Source organism: Spermophilus citellus (genome assembly GCF_964194105.1).
Source record: "Spermophilus citellus genome assembly, chromosome: 15".
NCBI classification, from domain to species: Eukaryota; Metazoa; Chordata; class Mammalia; order Rodentia; family Sciuridae; genus Spermophilus; species Spermophilus citellus.
In genome coordinates, this window is record NC_138195.1 from 39,077,927 (window position 1) to 39,087,497 (window position 9,571).

Sequence of the window (9,571 nt, forward strand, 5' to 3'; positions counted from 1 at the left end):
TATTTTAGTATCTGTTTTTATAAACTGTGTTAATTTAAGGGGACATATATTTTCAACACGTGTATTAGTCACTATGTTTGTTGACAGTTGAACAAAGGTTGCATAGGCAGTGGAAGGGAGTGACTTGATGACCAGGGATGGCCTTTTCAGGATCTTAGCTACTCTGTAATCTAAATTATTTCTCAGATATAATTCACATTTGTGTTTAAAAACTCAAGGTTCTCTTTCAATACAAAAGACTTACAAGAAATGTAGCTCATATTATAATTAGATACCTACAATTGAAACAATTTTAACATAATATCATGTATCATTTATGACTGGCTAGAAATGGACGCTGAGCAATTCAGCATTATCTATTTAATTGTTCATTGAGATATTAAGATACAAATGGGCATTGTGTGTATAAATATGCATATATAAGGATATATAGAAACATAATATATATTTTAATGTATGTATTATTGGTATATGTTTATATGTGTGGATGATACATGCATTTACATTTCTAAATATGTTCATTGAGTGTACTGCTCACATTTTGTCTTTGTTTGTTTTTTGTCCAAGAGCTGTTAATTAACACTATCTTGAGGTAGATTAAAATGACATAAACAGGCATATTGGGAAAGTCAAGTGATGTCCAAATGTGGTCATTGTGGACCCTAGTTACTCTAGTAAACTTATATCTATCAACATATCCTATTGTTTCTGTCTCTGGAGAAACCTAAAACAACATATATGTATGCATTTGTTTCCTGTATATTTCAGTCAGCTTTCTTTTACTTTAACAAATACCTGAAGTAAATCAGCTTAAAAAGGAGGAAAGGTTTATCTTGGTGTGTGGTTTCGGCCCATTTTAATCCAGCTCCATTGCCTCTTGGTCTGTGGTAGCCTAGTACATCATGGCGGGAGGGCATAGCAGAGGGAACTCATTCACTTCATGGAATTCAGGAAGCAAAGAGAGAGGGGGAAGTAGAGGAAGCTGGGTCTCAATATCACCTTCAAGGGCATGAACCCAGTGACTTAACTTCCTACAGCTAGGCTCCTCCTTCTAAAGATTCTATTGCCTCTTGATTGCATCAGATCTAGGGATGAAGCTTTTCACATCTGGGTCTTTCAGCTGCTTTTATTAAGATACAAATGAGCACTGTATGTATAAATATGCATATATAAGGATATATAGAGACATGATATATAATATATATTTGAATATATGTGTTATTGGTTTATGTATACATGTGTGGATGATACATGCATTTACCTTTCTCTATCTATATACATATGCTAGCTCTATCAAATGAATGGATTGGAAAATAGTAGCAACCCTGTACCAGTGAAATTTTTTGGCTCAAGACTGTGGTAGTGACAATACAAAAATGAGTCTGGAATATTTTATTCAACTGGGAAGTAATGCACTAAAAAATGATGGTTATTTGTTGAAAGGGCACTGAAGTCTATACAAAAGTCTCCCAAAAGCCAAATGTGGGACACTTTAAGAAAAATGGAATAATTATAGTAATATATTAAGAATGAAGTAAATATCCATGTGTTCATCAGAGTATAATACAGTATCAAATAAATGAATAAATGGAGGAAAAGGAATAAATTTACATGAGCATTCCAATTAAAGCACAAGGAATGATGGACAGAAAATCACCCTTTTACAATAATTGTGACAGGTAAGAAGAGAGAGGGATTCTAAAATTAATAAAAAAATTATAAAGGAAAACAACATTTTCATGGTTTCAAAGTAACTTTTTCCCAAATATTTACTAATTACAACACGAAGATAGTAGCATCTTTATCATGGAGAAATCTGTCAGACACAACCTTAATGAAGTAACAAATTTGACATTACCAGCAATAAATCATAACCACATCCTGTACTTACTGATATGATTCATTGTGATATTCTTGCCAAAAAATTTAATGTAATAAAAAATTAAAACTCAAAAGTGAGAGACATACAAAATAAAATTATTCTTCAAATGTGAAGTTCATGAAAAACAAGACACAAACTGTCCTATATTGGTATTAACAAGATATGGCAACCTACTGTGTGGTGAAATTCTGAATCAGATTGTGGAACTCACTTGAATTAGTGAGATAATTGATAAAAATTTGAATGATGTCTCTAGACTAACTGGTAATACTGTTTGATATTAATTTCTTACTTTTGATAATTATACTATGGCTAAATAAAGTTTTGATATTAGAGGAAGATGAGTCATAGATATAGTGAAAGTATGAAGTATTTATGCAACTGAATTTATTTCAAAGTATAAAATTTTCAAAATGAGATATTAGAATAGCTCAATTAATTTATAGAACTATTTCTTTGGGGGGCACAATTCTAAGTTAATGTTCTTTACTTCATCAAACAGAAAAACAAGAAACAAACCCCCCCAAAAAATCACCATAACTGTACTGACAATCACAGTTGGGTCTCTTAACCTATGTTCAATTAATTCTCCCTAATATTATTAGAATATTAGGGAGAATTAATTTGTTTATTTGTTTATTCTCAATTCTCTAAGGATAGGAAATAATTACTTGAAAATTTCTGAAATAACACTTTGAAATGAATGAAGTATGAGTCATAATTACATCTCTCTCTTTTATGTCCAAAGTAGAGGCAGCACATCCAACTGGAGAATTCATTTATGGAAAGGTATTTAGATGTCATCCTTAAGTCGTGTATAAAACAATGGCTTCCCATGGTCAGGAGGCTGTCTCTGCATGACAAAGACCCTCACAGCACTGCTTGTGCTACAGAATTTGTCACTGGAACTGAGGCGGGCATTTTTCCTACTTGAACCAAGGAGTCACTGAGGTCTTTAGCAACAAAGGTCTCCCACAGACCCCACGGGGGAAAATCACTGTGAGTTTAAGCACAATGAATAACTCGAAGGGAGGTGGTGGGACCTGTTTTACCCCATGATGGCTGAGACAGACGAGAGGTTCTTCCAGATCCCAGGAAACACCTAAGTAAGTGATTATGAACTCAAAGAAGTACCACTGTAGAGGACTGGAGTGGAATGTTAGAAGGATAAAGAAGAAAAAGTAATATTTCTTCAGTTGTCCCAGAATCTCATTTGCAAACTGTGGAGAAAAAGATGTATCTCCCTCCATGGTGAGTGCCAGAATTTGTTGGGAAGAACAAATAATTTATTTTCCTTACCTATCCAAAGTTCATGGCTGAGACCACCACCCCCCAATTAAAAAATGCAAAATAGTAAGAGAAAAGCATACAACTTTATTTAATGTAAGTTTTATGTGATGTGCAAGTCTTCAGAATGATAAAAAGAATATCCTCTTCCAGGTCAGAAAGAACTGGATTTAAATCTCATCTTTAGTACTTAATGACTGTGTGGCTAAGGGAAAGTTAATTAGTCTCTCTGAGCCTTAGTTTTCTGATCTGTGAAAGAAGGATAATTATGTTTCTCTTATAGGGTTAGTGTGAACATTAAATAATGGAATGTGTGTGGGGTGGGCAGAATAAATGCATTCCCCAAATGTTCATATTCTAATCCCTGGAAACTCTAAGTATCTTAGATTACATAATGGAAGAAAATTAATATTACAGACAGAATTCTTATTGCTGATAAGTTGACCAAAAAATAGAATATCCTAGATTATCTGAGTGGGCCCAAGTGTAATCACAAATGTCCTCACCTGTGGGAAAAAAAAAAAACCAGACACTTGAGAGAGACTTTGCAGATCACTGTTGCTTTTGAAGATGGAAACCAAGCAAGCAATGTGTGCAGCCTCCAGCACTTGAAAAAACATGGAAACATATTTTTCCTTTGAGTCTCCAAAAGAGAGGCAGGTATCCAACACCTTCACTCAGACCCTTTCTGAGCTCCTGAACTTCAGAACTGTAAGAGAATACATTTTGGATGCATTAAACCACCAAGTTTGTTGTACTTTACTACAGCAGCAAGAAGAAACCAGTATAATGTGTAAAGAGCCTAGCATAGGTAAAGAGTAGGGACACAGTATATTTTACTTCTATTTCCAACCTCCCTCTCCTAAGATCCTTAGTGATCTTCTACCCCCACCTCCAGAAAGTATCTTTTTTGCAATATCTGCTCTAATATTGATCTTAACCTGACTACCTGAGTTGGTATTTGGCCACTTCTATTTGCGTAAAGGGAAAAAGGCATAATTTGAAAATCCTTTGACCAGGATGCACCAGATTTTTTTTTTCTGTAAGGGATATTTAGTATATTTTGGGCTTGGCACTTATCTTAACTATTCAATTTTATAGATGTAGCGGGAAACTAGCTGTAAGTGATATGCAAAGAAATAAAGTAGGTAACTCTACATCTGCAGGACTAAATAATTTATATAGCCTGGTGCACAGCTGCAGAAGATAAAGAAGCTATTTTCTATTGTCCTGTAGATTCTGATGATTACATGATGACATGACTATTGTCCACTAAAATGTTATTTACAGAAACAGGTCAAGACCCAGATTTAATAAGCAGTCTGTGATTTGTTAACCCATAATTTCCCTATTTCTCTCACATCAATCACCTCACATAAGATAATGCTTTGGAGGTTAAAGGGAGAAATGGAGGTGAATCAAATTCTTCTATCTCCACACAATGATTCAGAGAATTTTGCTTTGTTGGCTATGAATGGGAAGTCACAGTAAGACCAAGGACGAGCATCGCCATAGTCATTGCGAGGTCATTGCAATCTATATGGCAACAAAGATGAGCTTCTTCGCCTTCTGAAACCATGCTCAGGTAGGTCACCAGGCCACAAGGATTATTTACATCTGCTGATGTAGACTCTTCCACTTTAAAATAAATTGCCATGTATATGAAATTTGATAATTCGAAATCCTGAGGGTGTAATCGTCTAAATTTTAAAACAGTGAAAGGTTCTGAATGCCCATCTGGAAGTCAAAGTGAGCATAGTTAGAAACTCCCTTACAAGGTCTTAATTCCTCTTTCTTGGATGAAGCACTCCCAGTACTTCTGCACCCCTTTGCTTTTTTGTCTATAGGCCATTTCCACATGCTGTGTCATTTGCGTTGAAATGTCACAACATGATGTGAGCTCAGGATCCTGTTGCAGAGGGAGAGAGGGAGGCACTATTGATTTCTTGGAGAGTAGCAAAGAGACTTGCAATATTGCTGTTAAACTTGGCTGGCAGATCACAGCAGCTTGTGACATCTAATTTACTATAATGAAATCATGGGGTTCTCTGGCCCTTGGGCCTGGAGGGGAGGTGAAAGGTCATGGAATTGAGGGTGCTGAGCAGCCAGGCATGAAGGGACAGTTCATTTGTACTGTCCCTTCTCATTCTATAAAGACACTTGCTGAATTCACCTGCTCTGAGTTAACCAGGTGGCTTCTCAGAAAATGAAAAAAGAAAAGAAATGAAAAAAAAAATATATATCCGATCATCACTGTTCTGGTTATAATTTAATTGCTTGATCAGGAAACCTTGATTTTTGAAAGCCCTGCAGATTGTTGTGATTTCACAGCTAAGAATATATTGAACAGAGAAAATTTTCTTTGTGCTGAAGACCATTTTTAGCCATCTTTTCAATTAGCTGTTAAGTCTCTTCTTTCACTAAATTTTGTTGAGCTGTATAGCACTATGAGAGATTTTGAAGTCTATTAAACTCAGCTCCTGCTTAACGGATATGCTTCAGTAACTGCTTTATTTTCATATTGTGCATGACTTTTACAAGGAAGAAACAAAAAAAAAAAAAAAAGGAAACAAGCTGACATTGAGATTTTCTTTTAAGTTAAGTGACTTTCAGGATTCTCTACTGTTTCTAGTACACACTGAGCTCCAAATCTAATGTCCACAGAGTTGTCGAGTGGCCTGTGACTTCTCTTTCCTCACGTAGGTAATGAGTTGGATAGATTCTGATAAAAAAATGAAAATTCCTTTGCATAATGTTAAGATTCCATATCATATTCCTATGCATCAGAAATTGGTGCTCTAATGGATTTTTTTCGAGGCAGAAAATGATTGCCAAATCATTTAGGACAATTTGAACAGATTCTCTATTTTTTTCATACTAAAAGCTGTTGTTCATAAATGGAAAAAAAATAGTATGGTCCTTCAGAAGAATACTGGAATAGATGTTCATAAAAACTGCATTTTATTTTCAGCACAGTTCTTTCCATGCCATAGCTAAGGCACATTAAAATCTCTGAATCTCTGTCTTTGAAATGGGACCATTATTGAGTGATCTTGATGGGAAGGCACTTTTACATATGTTGTCTAATTACTCTAAACAAACTGGTGAAGTAGGTATTAGCTTCAGTGTACAAATAAAAACACTGAGGCCAAGATGGGTATGGTGATCCACAACTATAATCCAGACTCTCAGGAGATAAGGCAGGAGGATTGCAAACTTCAGGTCAATCTTGGCATTTTAACAAGATCCTGTCTTTTGGGGTAAAATTGGGAGTTCATAACCCACTTCAATCTAATGTATGAAATATGATATGTCAAGAGCTTTGTAATGTTGTGAACAACCAATAAAAAAAAAATAATAAAAGGGTTGGGTATGTAGCTCTGCCCATTGCCTAGCATGCCTGAAGCCCTAAGTTCTATCCCTAGTATTGAAAAACAAAAAACTAAAAGAAAAAATACTGAGGCAAAGAGTAGACAATTTTGTCAAAGTTTCATGGCTAAAAATGTCACAGTTTATATTTGAATCCAAGTCTTCTTTGCAACAAAGTACCAAGAATTATGGAAAGTGCTCCAATGAGTTTCCACATTTGATCCTCCTTACACGCTTACCTGATAGGTATGAGTAGCCCTCATTTTACATGTGAATCTGAACCACGTGGCTTTGAATTCCAAATTTGAATTTACTTCTTATTAAACTTTTCATCTTTGGAAATTATTAGGTTTGTCTGAAAACTGAAAATAAAAACAAAGTCTCAGGGACTCCTTAATTGAAATTTTATTGTTTTTCCAATGTTCCACAAGTATTTGCCTCAGAATGAGAAAGAGATTGGAAAACGAGAGGGCAGAGCTGGCTCCTGCTTTACTTTTTGTTGCTAAAGAAAGAGACCTTTTATTGCAAATTGCATGGGTCCCAGTGGTTCAGTAGACATTCAGGTACATTAGGAGACAGGATGGACTCTTAATGGCATTTGGATAGATAGTAGCTATGGGGCTGTTCTCTGTTGGGTGTTGTGCTTGAAGATTTTGTCTCAGTTTGGAATGGTTACGGTGGACCCTCTGCACAGAGGAGCAGACCTGCTCTTCTAGTCTACACATCACATGCCTAACCCATGCTGTTACTTGCTATTCTTTTAGGTGGTGTGTGTGTGTGTGTGTGTGTGTATATATATATATATACACACACACACACACATATGTAGGTATGTGTGTTTATATATGTGTGCATATGTATTTCTATCAGAACATGTATGGATTTTTTGTTTAACCTAAATATGAATAACTTGTTTTAAAATTTATAATCATAAACAATAATCCACATTAGCCCTGAGCTGGAGATGGAGTCATTAGGAAGTACATTGTGATGAAATAAAAGGGGCTCTTTCTATGGAGCACTCTCCTTTCCACACCAAGGCTTAGGAAAGGTAAATGATTTGCCTAAACATCACAGTAAATAAATGGTTCTCAAACTTCTCCCACTATGACAAACTGAGAAATTTATACCATTCTCCACTGAGCACAGCTACTATATCTGGAAATAATGTGAAAAATCTGCTAAAAGATATTGAATTGCTAATAACACTGCAGAATAATTAGGCCAGGATCTGCAGTGGGGAGAATCCCAGGCAGATTAGCCTGAGATTCAAGACCACTCTTCTATGGAGAAGGGTGTTTTTAGATTTCTGAGTGAGCAATGGTGGGGCTGAGATGTTAAAAGACACCTTGGACATCCTTCCCATGTTAAGGAACATGATCTGGGTCCCAGATGCTGCAATTTAATGATGTGCCCCATGGAAGAGACTATGCCTCAATCTAACATCATTCTAATACCTAAAAATGAATTAATGCTATCTCTCAGTGGTAATGCCTCAAGGTACCTGGCAGAAGAAAAATTAAATCTCCTAGCTATAATAATATCATTTTGGCCTCCTTTTTTTTTTTTTTTTGGTCAGTCATGGTGGGCAGCGCCTGACACTGAGCCACCACCCTGTCTTACTTTTCCTTTTTTGTAGTATCCGATAAATGTGACAATAATATTCTCAGTATAAAATATAAATGAGGAGTACAATATGAAGAAAGAAGAGCTGGACAATGACAAAGACAATAGAAGGGGCCCTATGTATTGGAGTTAGCTGGCCAAAAATAATATCATATTTTTTCAAGGAGATTAAATAAGATTGGGAAAATTGATGAAGATTTCGAACTATGAAAAAAACATACAAACAAATCAAAAAATTGAAAAATAAAATAAGCTTAATGTAGAGTTTGATAGCAAATAGGATATAGCTGATGAGAGAATTAGCGAACCTGAATCTAGATTAGAAAAAAAATACATGAATTTAAGGACAGAGAGAAAGAAAGATTGAAAAGATTTTGTAAAAAAATCTTAGAGGCTACACTAAGAATGTAATTATACATTAATTAGAGTCCCAGAATAAAAAAAAAAGGAAAGGGTCAGAAGTAATATTTGAAGGGACAATAATTGAATGTTTTTCACAGCTTCAAGAAGTTCTATGAATCATCAGGTGATGAATAAAAATAATTTTTAACTCAATCACAACAAACTTTTGCTGGTAAACATCAGAAAAGTCACCAAACATCAGAGAACACATTAAAAGCATGTAGAGTAAAACAAAAACTTTTTGCTATAAAAAGGAGCAACAATTATGTTGAAATGAGAGAAGAAAATGATAGATCATTTTCACCCATTAACACACATGTACAAATACTAAATGAAATATCACCAAACTAGTCAAATAGTATTACAAAAGTATGCTATATTACAACAATATTGGATTAGTTAGAGAATGGAAGATTGTCTAGGAGTTACAAATCAATTAATTTATTACAGAGTAAAGAAAAAAGTAATTTGATTATTTAAATATCACTATAAAATATTTGAAAAATTTTAAATACATTTAAGTGTGTTTGTATATGAATGCTTACTTATATATTAAATCTAAAAAGAAAAAAAAGAGGTGTTTCTTAATCTCTTCTGCCACTCACATCTAATCCCTAACCCCTCACATCTAACCCCTAACCCCTCAAATCTCTAAATCTTCAAATTTATTCTTCAAGACACCTCTTACATATTGGCAAAATGCTGAAAACTTAAGATTCATATACGGTAATGATGAAAGCTATAATATTTATATTTAACATTGCTTTGGAGAATCCCAAAAGGACTGTAAACAAGGCATATATATATATATATATATATATATATATATATATATATATATACACACACACACACACACACACACACACACACACATACATATATATACACACACGTATATATATATACATACATATGTGTGTATATACTATATGTATATGTACATATATGTATATATACATATACACACATATGAGCAAAAATAGGCTGTCATTTTTTTTAGAT